The sequence below is a fragment of the Felis catus genome, chromosome C2 (genome assembly GCF_018350175.1).
Source record: "Felis catus isolate Fca126 chromosome C2, F.catus_Fca126_mat1.0, whole genome shotgun sequence".
NCBI lineage: Eukaryota > Metazoa > Chordata > Mammalia > Carnivora > Felidae > Felis > Felis catus.
Genome location: NC_058376.1, coordinates 45,604,916 through 45,618,579, shown reverse-complemented (window position 1 = coordinate 45,618,579; position 13,664 = coordinate 45,604,916). Strand labels below are relative to the sequence as shown.

The following is a 13,664-nucleotide window of genomic DNA, read 5'->3' as shown; positions in this document are numbered from 1 at the left end:
TGCTGTGCCTAGTTTGGTGGAGAAAAGATACCTGCCTCATCGTGGTGTAGTAGGTGTGCCAGATGGGACCCCAACATTGTCTGCTTTAACTTGATCAGAAGTTGCACAGAGTAGGGTTTCAATAAAGGCAAATGGAATAAGTGGATTGAAAAAATGATTAGATGAAAAGTAATAAATTGCTCCTTTGGCAAATATCTTGCGAGGATCTAAAGGAGTACTGAGCCTGTTCAACTGCTTCCTAGGCCAACAGCCTAGATGAGACCTAATTATCAATTAGGCCTAACATGTGAAAGGGAACTATTACATTCATAAATAACTCATTCATACACTTATTCATTTGTTCAGTAAATATTTTGAAGCACCTATTTTTTTGTTTGTTTTGTTTTTGCTTGGCACTACAACATACATTTCTAGTACAAAAAGAGGAAATCGATTTTTGATAGGATACTGTTATTTTCAGGAAATGATTCTAACTAAGCTAAGCCAAAGTTACAATTACAAAATCTTTTCATTTCCTAAATTATTATAAATGGAAATATGCCTACAACTAAATTCATGTTTTCCTCTTTAGCTAGCTACACAGCTAATCTCCATGAAGATTCTGCAGCACCAAATACAATTAAAGATCATGCAACCATTACTGTTTGGTTTTGGCTTTTTTTTAATCCTTCAGGTCACTGCAATATGAATTTTGTAGATTTATCATCCTGTTGTTGTTCAATAGGTCACAATAAAAGTATTGAAGCAAAAAGGGTAGTTTCATGGCTGGATTTTTATGAGTTATTTCTGCAATGCTTTTAAAAAGAAATCTGTAGCTTTCCTTGAGTTGTTTTTAAACTTTTAGGATATGCATGATAAAATTATGGTGGTTGTATTTTTTTAAAGCTAGCATTAACAAAGAATTAAGATATTCTGAAGCTGATCAAAAAAAACATTTATTAAAGTATTTTTAAATTTATATTTAAAGTAGACATTCTCTGACTCTTTAAAAACAAATGTTTTAAAGTCTGAGTTTACTTACCGGTAAAATGATGAACTTGGACTAGCACTTAGCCGAATTTCCTTTAAGTTCTAAAAATCTGTTTACATAATTTTTTTTATCCCATTTGTTACATTGAATTATATTTTCCCCAAATACGGATTATGTCCAGTGGTCTTACGTATGTTTGTATGTGGTGGGACTTGGAATCTTAATTATTAAAAAACTGTCCTGACTAAAGCTGCAATATGCCAACACATTCATCAGTTTTTTGAAAATGCCTAGGCTTGAGACCAGAATTTTGATTCTACCATTCACCAGCTGATTCATCTAGGGTAAATTATTTAGCTTCTCTGATAATTTCTTTATCTGAAAAATGGAGCTAATAATAAACATATCACTTATACTGGTTTACCGCACATCATGGGAAGTGCCTGTTAGCGGCTAAAAGTAAGCGCTCAATAGTGAGAGAGAAATATTATCTTCTTTAATTCCCTAAACTTGACCTACCATGGCATGTCTCTATGCCTCCGTGACATTTCCTCTTGAAAAGCCCTTCTGGCCTCTGGTTACTGTCAAAACATGCCCGACATACCCAGGGAGAACTCATATTCTTTCCTCTGTGCCCCCATTTAGTCTTAGCTACTAGAACAGAGGTAGAACACTATCATAGATACATTATTTATTTGTTTACAATTTTGTAATACCAAATGCAAATGCCTTTATGGCCCTTCGGGTATAATAAATAGGTATGTCAAATTGATGACCAAAAATAACTGATGACAAAGGCACTGGGTCAAATGAAAGTTCTGGCTAAGGGCAACAAATTCAGATGTTTTAAACAACACTGTAGAAATCAAATCAAAAACATACCTCTTAGCTGAGTTCAGCCTGTGGGCTGCCATCAGGTGACTTCTGGCTTACATGTCTGTCTTTTCTACTAGGATGTGATCCCTGAAGAACAGGGACAAGTCATGCACGTTTTATTCTCCTCTGTATGTCCAGTCCCAGAGCTTGCACATAGTGGGGGCTCGATGTAATGTTTATTGAGTTGAATTAAAACCACCTTTATATGAATAGTTCAAAGGCAGTTTGACTTTATTTGGATAAATAACAGACTGAGTTTTCTTGACATCAGAGATTTTAAAACCATGTATACTCTAATAGTATAAATATCCTCAAAACTGTGTATAATTATTAAAGTTCAATGAGATTTGTGACTTTCCACGAAGTGCTCATGAAGAAGCACTTAGGAATGAGGGACAAGTAAAATTCTAATAAAAAAAATTAAATTCTAGAGTTCTTTTATCTAAGAAGTGGTGAAGGGGTGACCTGTACTTTAAAAGCATGTCTTCCTGATGGAGTCACCACACAGGGCCTTGGTCAGCGGACTGCTACCCAGATTTTCTTTCTGGGGTCAGACTTCATATGTTCTTTAAACAACACCCAACAGCAACAACAACAAAACCCTATATGTTCTTTTATAAAAATGCTTTTTACCTCGGGTGCCAAGGTGTCAGTTAAGGAGCTGCTAAGCAGCATTTATCCATGCGTATGAGAGCTAGATCTATTTAGCTTTGCAGCCAGAGTGTGCTATGTATTTAATATTTATAAACTGTGGGTATATCTGTCACATTATTAAAGGGAAGTTTGTACACTTGATAAAGAGGTCATGAGGCAGGCTGCCTCTGCCTCTTTGTAATTTTCTAAGGCTGCCTTCAGTCGGGATTAGTCATTGGTTGCTAGCATGTACCTTGCTGTCAGGTGTATCACACTGTTGTCTCTCATGTACAAAGCATGAAAGAGAATGTTTATGGATTTAGTTTCACTTCCAGATATGAGTGATAACATCATTGGCCGTCTTATCTACCAAAAAATGTGCTAAAACATAATACCAAACATGTCTCATTAAAGGCTAAGTGATTGAAATTCCTTTCAAAGACCTGTTAGCTTTTTAAGGTCGAACGGTACTGATTTGGAGAGAAGGCAAACCAAGAAACAGACTCTTCACCACAGAGAACAAACTAATGGCTACCAGAGTGAGGTGTAGGTGTGAGTGTGGGTGGGGGGGTGATATAGGTGATGGTGATTAAGGAGTGCACTTGTTGTGATGAGCACTGGGTATTGTATGGAAGCACCGAGTCACTGTATTGTATATCTGAAACTAATATTACACTGTATGTTAACTAAGTGGAATTTAAATAAAACCCTAAAAAAAAGAATGGTATTCATTTGACATGTATGTGGTATGGATTAGATAACAAGATAATTTGGTTTAATAGTTATCATTTCGAGAATTTGGTCTTGAAAATAATCAAGGAACACAGTAAGTCTTGAAAATAATTGAGAATAGCCAATAGAGAACAAAACTAATCAAGACTCCAATGACTTTACATCAATTCTGATACCGTAAGTGTATGACTGAAGTAGTACCATAAAGGTGTGGTGGTGGCAAAGACATGTCCACTTTTCCAGGTAGCCAATTTGCACTCAAGGTAAACATGTGGGATTTCCTTCCATGTCCCTCCCTGCGTGGTGTAGACACTTAGGTGGACACATCCTTGAGTCCTTTCAATTCAGATCATGTTATTCCTCATTTAAAAATTTCACATTCTCTCTACTGATGAATTCAAACCCAAGGAATAAGTATGGTTTCAGAGGTAGGTGGGCCAGATTGCACTGCTTCCAGTCCAGGCCTTGCCTCCTTTCCTATTCCATCATGGGCTCAAGATGCTGCAGTACCAGACTCGGAAGGAATTCAGTCTCTTGGCCCTGACCTTGTCAGTCCTATCAAGACACGTGTGGTTCTCAAATATAGATATTCTGATGGGAGTTTGTGAATTAAATAACAAATGATTTAGTTTGTTTGGTGTATAGAACAGACCAAGATCAAGATGCAAATTGAGAAATTCCATAGTCAACTAATGCAACTTACAGTAGCCAAGGAATCCCGCAGTGTTGCCATGGAAACGGACCAAATGATTTGAAATGAAGACGGTTTTGTCATATTCTTAGGAAGTAAATATCTTTTGAATTTGAGAAAGTGTTGGTAAGAAAATACTTTATGTAACTAAGTGGGCTATTCAGAAGCTGAGAGATCATTTTTTTTTTTGTACTTTGTTTTCTAATGTTTACTTTAGAGAGTGAAAAATGTAAATGCTTTCAGTCAGGAAGCTTTTATTTAGTTTTGGAAATTGAACAGGAAATGCATCTATCTTGCAATTTTTTTGCGCATTATTGGATGTTGGGCAAAATATATAACTATTCTCTGGTAATTTTGTATCAGTAATTTGAAAATGAGATATCAATTCTTCCTTAAATTTGGTCAATCTCTCTTTAAAAGAAAATTAATTGTCACCATTTTGCTAGATTGATCTATTTCTTCTGAAGCATAAAATTTATGCTAATGATGACCAACAGATATAAAATATGGTAATGGAATTAATTGCACAGCAGTGTACCTATTTATTAGCATAGTGTCAATATCTTAAAGTTACTACAAAAACAAAAATGCTTTACCTTAAACTTTTCAAATTTAAACTATACTTTTAAATATAAGGGATTCATACTATCATTAGCTTGTTGAGCAAAGACTTACTTTGAATCTAGTTTTCCATGTTCAAAAACAGCTACAGTTACTTTAAATGCATACTGATCACTAATGGACTGGAACTACCATATTACAGAAATATTTGCCACATATTTCCCATTCATATTTTCTCAGAAGTGCGAAGGGTTTTTGAACTGTTAAATCTTTGCATACCTCTATGACATCCCTGCCCATTTCTGTACTAACCTAGGTGCTAAGCATGACTGTCATAAATGTTATACTTTCTTTTTAAAAAAAAAAATTTTACATTTATTTATTTTTGAGAGACAGAGTGAGACAAAGTGATAGTGGGGGAGAGGGCAGAGAGGGAGACACAGGCTCGGAAGCAGACTCCAGGCTCCAAGCTGTCAGCACAGAGCCTGACACGGGGCTCGAACCCATAAACCTCAAGATCATGACCTGAGCTGAAGTCAGACACTCAACTGACTGAGCCACCCAGGTACCCCATAAATGTTATACTTTCTGTTAAACTGAAAGTATGGTGTTGTTTGATGTTTATCTTATATTTGCAACCTGAATTTTACCACCTAAGTGTAATGTTCACATGTTGATTACCACATTATTATTATTATTATTATTATTATTATTATTATTATTATTTTTGAGAGAGAGAGAGATAGAGAGAGCAAGCAAGCAGGGGAGAGGGTCAGGGAGAGAGAATCTCAAGCAGGCTCTAGGCTCAGTGTGGAGCCTGATGTGGGGCTTGATCCCTTTACCCTGGGATGATGACCTGAGCCGAAATCAAGAGTCAGCCACTCAACCGCTGAGCAATCCAGGCACTCCACGATATTTTTTGTTAAAAAAATGGTTTCAAAAATTCTTGACTTTTTACTCCAAACACATAAGAATTTTCATTGTTACTTAAATGTGTGGCTCACTCCTTCCAACACAAAGTAAGAATGCCCTATCTTGGCCTGACCCATTCTAAATGCCCTGATTAAATGCCATCTAAGAGGCTTTGCGTTTTCTCATGGCTGGAATAATCTGCCCTCATCTGTGCTCCCTCAGGAGGCAGTAAGGCTGCCATGGAAAGCACACAGTGCTGAAGTCAGAGGGGCTCTGTTTCAAGACATTGCTGTGCCCTAGATTGCTGGATGACTGTATTCAAGTCACTTCAACTCCCTGAGCCTCAATTCCCATTTCAGTAACATGCAGAAAACAGTCTGTTAGGAGGACAATTATACAAGACAGTGTTTTAAAAAATATCTGATACAAAGCAGTCACTCACATAAGGCCTCTACCAACCTTTCTTGGCCCTTTTCCCTCTCTCACTTACATTTTTCCTTGCTGTATAATTGTTTATGTTCATGACACAGCTTACAATAAGTTCTTTGAAGAGTTTCTCATTTTTGTATTTTTATTTCTGACAGAACTGGGCATGGTATGCTGGATACAGGGTCAGTTGTGAAGGTAAACACAGGAAGTATAAAGCACATCCACATCTCCCTGACTCATGACAATGTTACTGATGCTTTTGAGAGCAGTTTCTGAGGGTGGAATGACAAAATCCATGTAATTGGTTTAGTGGGTTAGTCAAAAACAGAGTCATTAAAAGTGTTATGGCATGCAAAGCCATACTCTCTAGCTCATATGCTCTTTATTCTCAGACAGACAGATGGGGACACTTAATGACACAAACAGCCAGACAAGGGGCCTCCATACATACCCTCCACTTCATTTCTTTCAGTATTCTATATGTGTCCTCTCATTTATGCATTTAAGGGACAAAGAGAGAGAAGATTTCAAGGGCAGAGCAATCTTGACTGCTTGAGCCCAAGAGAAATGTGCAGCACAGAACTAAGGATGATGTTCTCTGAGGGAGAGACTGACTCACCATTCATTTTCTGTGGGCCTAATTCTCCTAGATCTGAGCCAGCAAATTCAACTGTGGCCTGAAGCAAACTAATAACAGTGTGTTGGGATCTATCTCTAAATATGATCATAAGTGTGAAATGGGCTTGAAGAGAGTCAGGCCTTATTCAGTTTTATGTATCTTTTAATTTTTATTGAGCCCATTCCCATTTTTAAGCTTGGTGCCTTTAGGAACCATATTAACTTCCAGGTCTGATCTGAGGTAACACTCATTGCTGGTAATAAGGGAGAAAAATAGAAACAGGCTCAAAGAAGTCTGATTTTATTACTCTTAAGCCACATGAACTGGGCCTGTCCAGATTGCCTAAAATAATACCTCCACCGACAATCTCCCAGTCCCTTGCTGTGCCACCATTTTCACTACTACTGACCATTAGGTCATCCATGGCAGCCATTAGACTGAGTTCAAAATGAGGGTCGAGGTACATCCTATTCTGTGAGAATTGCTGAAGGAGATTCATGGATTTTATAAAGAGAGAAAGTGAGAAAAAGGGAGCTAGCAGGTGTTGTTCACTGTTGAAAATGCCCCGATCAATGTATTTTTCAGAGCTAATTCCAAAGCAGTTTCAGCCTCTTGTATTATTAGATTACTGGTTCACTTAGCATACACGTTTTTTTATTATGTTTTCAATATTGGCTTGGATGTAAATTTGGGTAGTTTGCTAAGATATTCTCGTGGTGGTGCATGATTATAGCTTCTTGGATATAGCGACAGTGTGAGAGGAATAGCAGCTTCTGACATGATATATCTGGAAAGGAAAACATTTGGAAGCAGTTTGAGTGCATTTTATTTCTGCATGGACTCTTTGGGCACCCAGCCACTTTCAAAAGCATTATTTAATAAATTATGGCACCACAAAAAGTATTTTATGCTCTGGATGTTAGTTTTCAAAAGAGGAACCAATAAATGTCTGGAGTAGAGAGAAGTACTATCTAAGAGACGTACTGGAGTGAGTTAAAATTAAAAGGACATTTATATTTGTAAGTGAAAAATAAAAACTTACTGCTTTCAAAGTATTACATTCCATTTTATTGCTACTTAAATAGACTCATTTTGTGTACATGTTGTGTTAATAGAGAAAAAAGATGTTTGTTTATTGATACTTTTAAGGAGCTGAATTATTATATGGTGATGAGTTTATCACCACATTTTATAGTTTCAGAGTTTAGGGAACAATGATGCACTTTTGTTTATATCTGATTTCTAAGAAAAATCCAAACAAAATGGCTCTCTCATTTACCCTTTAAATACTGGCACATGTGCTCTTAAATGGAGCAGGCCGTTGTTATTGTCTGAGCCATAGGTAAATATTGTGTCATATGAATCACCCTTTAGCGTCAATAAGGTTGGGCCAGTGGAGAAGTGGGGTGATGAAACTACTCCCTGGAAGAATGCTGCTCACCCATGTGAGGTAATTTTAGCGTGCTGGCAGAGGTAATTTCCTAAATGGTACCCTGGTGCCCTAGAAGACTTAATTCACTTCAGCTGAATGAACAGTTGGATCAAGCTCAATTATGGAGAGTTACCCCATTCATACTCAAAGGCATATAGATCTCAAATTGAATATTCTTTAATTGGGTGCATATAACTTTAGGGTAACCTGGGTGCAGGTTTGGGAAAATATAAATGAATGCAGCCTAATTAGAAAGCTCTATTTAAACTTGCTTTTCAAATCACATTTTCGCAGTACTAGATGGCAGTGACCTAAGAAGATGGAGTACTTCCAAGAAAGGAAAAAGCAAGTGACAATATCACTGCTTAACTGTAATCACAAACTCTTAGTTTGGAAAGAGTCCCAGAAAGTTCGTATTTAAGTACAGATGTAGGTATAATCTAGCAAACTGTATTTATAGAAAAGAAGTGCTGGCAAAGATAAATAATAGATAGTGGAATAGGTTTGTCAAGAAATAAACAACGAAAAGGAGATAGATTTTTGGGTAAATGACATATATAGATCAAAGAAAATTGTTGCATAAAGATAAAGTTGCATGTTTGTGTGTGTATGTGTTAGTGTGTTTATAAAGTACTGATTCACCAAACTTTAAGCACAATCTCATACAATGAACAAATGTGAGACTTTCAAATATTCAGTCTTTAATGAGACAAAAAAGTATAGTTTCCTCAGCTTTTTTTAATTTATAAAATGTATATCATGAAAAAACCATAAGAATAATCACTAGGTGAAGATACCCCATCTGAAAGAACTTTTACAACCTAATCAGCCTCTTATATCATATGCTGGACGTTCCACAAATGGAACAACGTTGGTTTATTCTTAATGTTGGAGTAAAGTTCTACATCCCTAGTCATGCTCTGACCTCATGGTGGCCAAGATTGACAATGGCCCGTAAATACCTCTTTCCTCCTTTTTCGTACTTTCAGATTCCTTGATTTTTAGCTGGCATGTAGCTGGCCAGAATAAAGACCATATTTTTTCCAGCTTTCTTATGCATCCAGATGAGGTTATTTGATTAAGTTGTATGTGATCAAGTAAGTGTATGTGTCCCTAAAAGGAGGAAATAGACCATGTTTACCCTTTCCTCTTTCTGAAATCATGAGACGTAAGCATCCATCCTAGGCAGTGTGCTAAAGACAGCCCACTCAAGGATGACGCCTGCGTCTTTGAAAATCATGAAGCCCTCCTATTAGCTATAGATTGCTCTGAATGTTGCTTACGTATGAAAGAAATAATTTTTATTCTTTTAACCCACTGTTATTTGGAATTTTCTGTTACTCCCAACAGAATCTAATCTTAAACTGATTTTTGATTTGCCTCCTTTAACATGCCTGGTTCCTGAATTAACTGTACCAATATCCTATGATTGCTTTATCTCTTTGAATTTGAAACAGCCTTAATAATTATCATTTTGGCTATTCTAGACTATTCTTGTACATCTCCACCATTAGCTAATTTCTATGAGGCCAATATCCTATGATCTTGTTCACTATATCCTTAACACTTAAAAACTGATAAATGACCAGATGAATCTTATCATATATTTTCTACCATTTTTAGATATAAACCTTTTACTTTTGACAAGAATTAATTCTGATTAATAAATGCAAGCACCCCACAAGTCATTTCTAATCTAGTTTTAATGCCATAGTTTTGTACATGAATGAGTTTTTATTTTTACCTTCCAACCATAAAATAAGTGTACACATAAAATAAAGATGGTATGCTTTGAATTTAGAAAAACAAGTAGTCTGCCTCAATTGAATTCTTCTTCCACTTAACTTCTGTAACTTTGGGATCAACCTGAGGACAGAAAATATTGCTGACCCAAAAAGAACCCAAGCTTCTCAAGATTTATATGTCAGGGTATACTTAAGCCATTCTGACAGAAGACTTCCCCAAACTTTGTGCCTCCACCTGAATGTCAGCTGGTCAGGCTGGTTGGTGAGTGGAATGGAGGGAGTGTTTGAATGTTTGTACAACTCTCTAGTGGGTGAGATCAATACACTGTTTGTCTCCCACTGATACTACGAACATCATAGGTAGATGTAGCTGCTCCGTGATTACTCAAGGGAAACATTTACTGAATAACTTTTGTGGAATGTGTAAACTTCTTGAAGCTTTATAGAAATCTAATACATTTTTTGACAATTTTATGATGTGTATTTATAATTTATCTAGAGGATACAAAACAATTTTTTTACAGAAGTATAATTAACATACATTATTAGTTTCAGGTATGCAACATAGAAATCTAATACATTTTGATGGAACTCATTTGTCATTGACACCTTCTATATAGGATGGGTATTTTCTCTTGGAAAAAAAAGATTTCACAGAAAATCTCTTTTGAGATAGCCTTCCTATTCAAATTCCCCCATTCCTCAGGATAGCAAGGATCTAAGGATCATAATTCCTATAATTCTTTCCCCAACATACATACACACACACACACACACACACACACACACACACACACACCCTGTATCCCTTCACTTAGTGAATGGACTTGACCATTCAGCTAATTGCTAAGTTGGAAACTTGAGGATCATTTAGACCTCTTTCACATTTGTCATCCTAAGGTGAAGTGTTCTATGGATTCCATGTAGAAAATATTGTTGTGAGTCATCTCCTTCTTGCATCTTTACCACAACTGTAAAACTTCTTTAAGTCCACCATTACTTTTACTCGGGACCATTGGAGCCATTTTTTAATTGACTTCCCTGTCTTCAGGTTAGCGTCCCTCCAATTGCCCTTACATCAGCTGGCAGGAAGGCATTACCAAGATGCAAATGTGTTTATGTGATTTCCCTGCTTAAACCTTTTAAAAGCTCCCCACAGATTTAAGAATAATGCTTATAATTTAAATTACACTGTAATGCACAAAGATATTCTTATTAAAATTTAAACAATTCAGAACAGTGAAAATTCCTTTTTATCATTCATTTCATCCCTGCCTTTTACTGCTATCATTTTGATGTGTGCACTCTCAGATGTTTTTGTATGCTATGTATGTTTATAAAAGTAGATATGTAAATATGCTTCTTTATGTTTAAACTTGATTACATGTCTTGGAGACCCTCCTTGATATTGATCTACCTCGTTTTTAATTGCATCATAATATTCACTAGGACAAATAAGCAATAATTTATCTAACCATCTCCTTCTTGGTATGTATTTGGGTTATTGTGTGTATATCTAGAATAGTTACATCATTGTAGAGTTTATGAGTTGAACAATATGTTAATTTTAAAATATGATAAATACTTTCAAATAGTCCACAAGAAGTCTGTCAGTTGTGTCAATTTATACTCCTACCAATAGTGAATGACAAGTATGTTCTTATTTTCTCATCCCCTCCCTAGCAGTGGTATTATCAAGCTTTTGCTAATTAGGTAAAAACTATCTAAATTTTTGGTATTAATTTGCATATCTTGGGTAATAGTGAGATTAAATACGTTTTCTTATTTTTACTAATCATATTTGTTTTTATGCAAATTGGCTACTCATATTTTTGCTCCATTTTATATAATGGAGTCTTTTAAAAGTGATTTGTAGGAACTCATCATCTAATTTCCATACTAATCATTTGCTTAATAAATATTGCAGTTTTTCTCTTTATCCATTGTTTTTCAACTTGTCAATCTCTCTGGCCACATCTCCCAAAATTGCTTTAATCTAATAACCCTTTGCTCCCAGAGTAAGGAAATGCTTGTAGGCTTATAAACCTATTAACCTGTTTCACATTTCTGTAGCTTCTTCCTACATGTTCTTTCTGCTAATAATATATCCTTTCCTCACCCTTCTAACCAAATTAATTCTTACTCGTTCTTCAAGACTCTGCTTAAGTGTTAATTCCTCTAAGAAAGTTTCTTTTATTCTCATTCTTCTTTAGATGGATCTAATGTGCTTAGCCTGAACCTCATGCACTCGTCCATTACCTATTATTGCACTCAAGTATCAATCCTCCACATTTCTTGTCACTTCTACTAGACTTATATACTCTTTGGGAGTACAGATGGAACATTATTTGTATTAGAATCCTATTAAATGCTCAATATATGTTTGTTGATTGAATGACTCTATAAATTCAGCCTTTAGGATAAATTATTAAAACCATTCCTCTATTTGATAATGCAATTTGGATTTCTCTGAGAGAAACCTACAGTTCTTCTCAAAGCAATTAAATACTTTCTTCTAAGTTGTTTAAATAAAAGAGGGTGAAAAGTTATTTGGTGCACATTATATGATAGGTTGATAAATAATATAATATTAAAATATCATGGCTATCATTTAGGCAAAGTATCTTAGAATTGGGAAGAGCCTGAACATTGTGGACATTCTTTTACTGTTCTATTTGCATCTCTGTAACTATGCTCTGTGTCAGTCTGTTTCATCGTTGGGCTTTCCGAATTCATATAAAATCAATACAAAATTTGCCTTCGTGCAACTTCCATCTGTTGTTTTTCACAGTTGTATGTAACAACACTTACCATATCTGGAGAATCCTATTATTGTCACTTACATTTTCTTACTACATTTTGACTGTAGGATAAACATATCTTGATCTATTAGACACTTATTTTAAGTCACACCACCTTAGTTACCCTACTGTTGGAAAAAATATACTTGGTCAATATTGCCTTTAAAATATGTGATCTGGAACTGATCACAGTACACCAGGTATAGATTATTAAAGGAATCCTTCAGTCATTCAAAATGGTCCCTTTCCCAATGATATCAATGGAACCAAAAATGTAGTTAGCATTTTGGAAATAGCCATGTCACACTGTAATCTATTATTGAACTTGTGGCCAACAAAAATTCACTTGCATTTTTCAGTTGACCAGCATTAAAGCCTTACTCTACTTAATATAATATGAAAGCACACTGTTTTATATTTATTCTTTTAAGCTCTTGCTTGTTTTGGCCCTTGTCAGGTATCATGAATTCCTTGTATGCGAGTAAGAAGAATATTACCCTTTCTACACTTTACATATTTTCAAAATTTCTTTATTTCTTTTTTAGTGTTTATTTATTTAATTTTGAGACAGAGAAAGAGAGAGAGAAAAGATGGCAGAGAGAGAAGCAAAGATGGCAACCAGGCTCCACACCGTCAGCACAGAGCCCAATGTGGGGCTCAAACACACAAACCTTGAGATCATGACCTGAGACGAAATCAAGAGTTGGATGCTCAACTGACTGAGCTACTTAGGTGCCCTAGTCCGACAATTTCTTTTTTTTTAATGTTTATGTATTTTTGAGAGAGAGAGGGAGAGGGAGGGAGGGAGGGAGGGAGGGAGAGAGAGAGAGAGAGAGAGAGAGAGAGAGAGAGAGAGAGAGAGAACGAGCAGAGGATAGGCAGAGAGAGAAGGTGACACAGAATCCAAAGCTGACTTCAGGCTCTGAGCTGTCAGCACAGAGTCTGACGCAGGGCCCAAACCCATGAACTGCAATACCATGACCTGAGCTAAAGTCAGATGCTTAACTGATTGAGCCACCCAGGTGTCCCCAACAATTTCTAAACTATGTCACTGGGAGGCAGAGTTATTCAAAATAGACAAAGTTGTTATTAAAAGGCCGTGAGTTTGGAATTATTCTTTACTAAGAAATTTGGCTGTTATTTTGTCTTTTACTTAATTCAGCAGTGTCCTACATCTAGGGGTGCAATATAATCTATATGCATTTTGTTATGAAGGTGTGGGCAGAAAGCAGAAGATTTCATCTAACATAATTAAGGGGCATA

General features: G+C 36.0%; 1 protein-coding gene and 1 pseudogene across 5 annotated transcripts in view; one reads left to right on the top strand and one right to left on the bottom strand.

Moving 5' to 3' along the window:
• EPHA6 (EPH receptor A6) overlaps nucleotides 1-13,664 on the bottom strand; it is an 854,316-nt gene that overhangs the window by 160,010 nt on the left and 680,642 nt on the right. The window lies entirely within an intron of this gene.
• LOC123379807 lies at nucleotides 3,710-3,966 on the top strand (annotated as a pseudogene).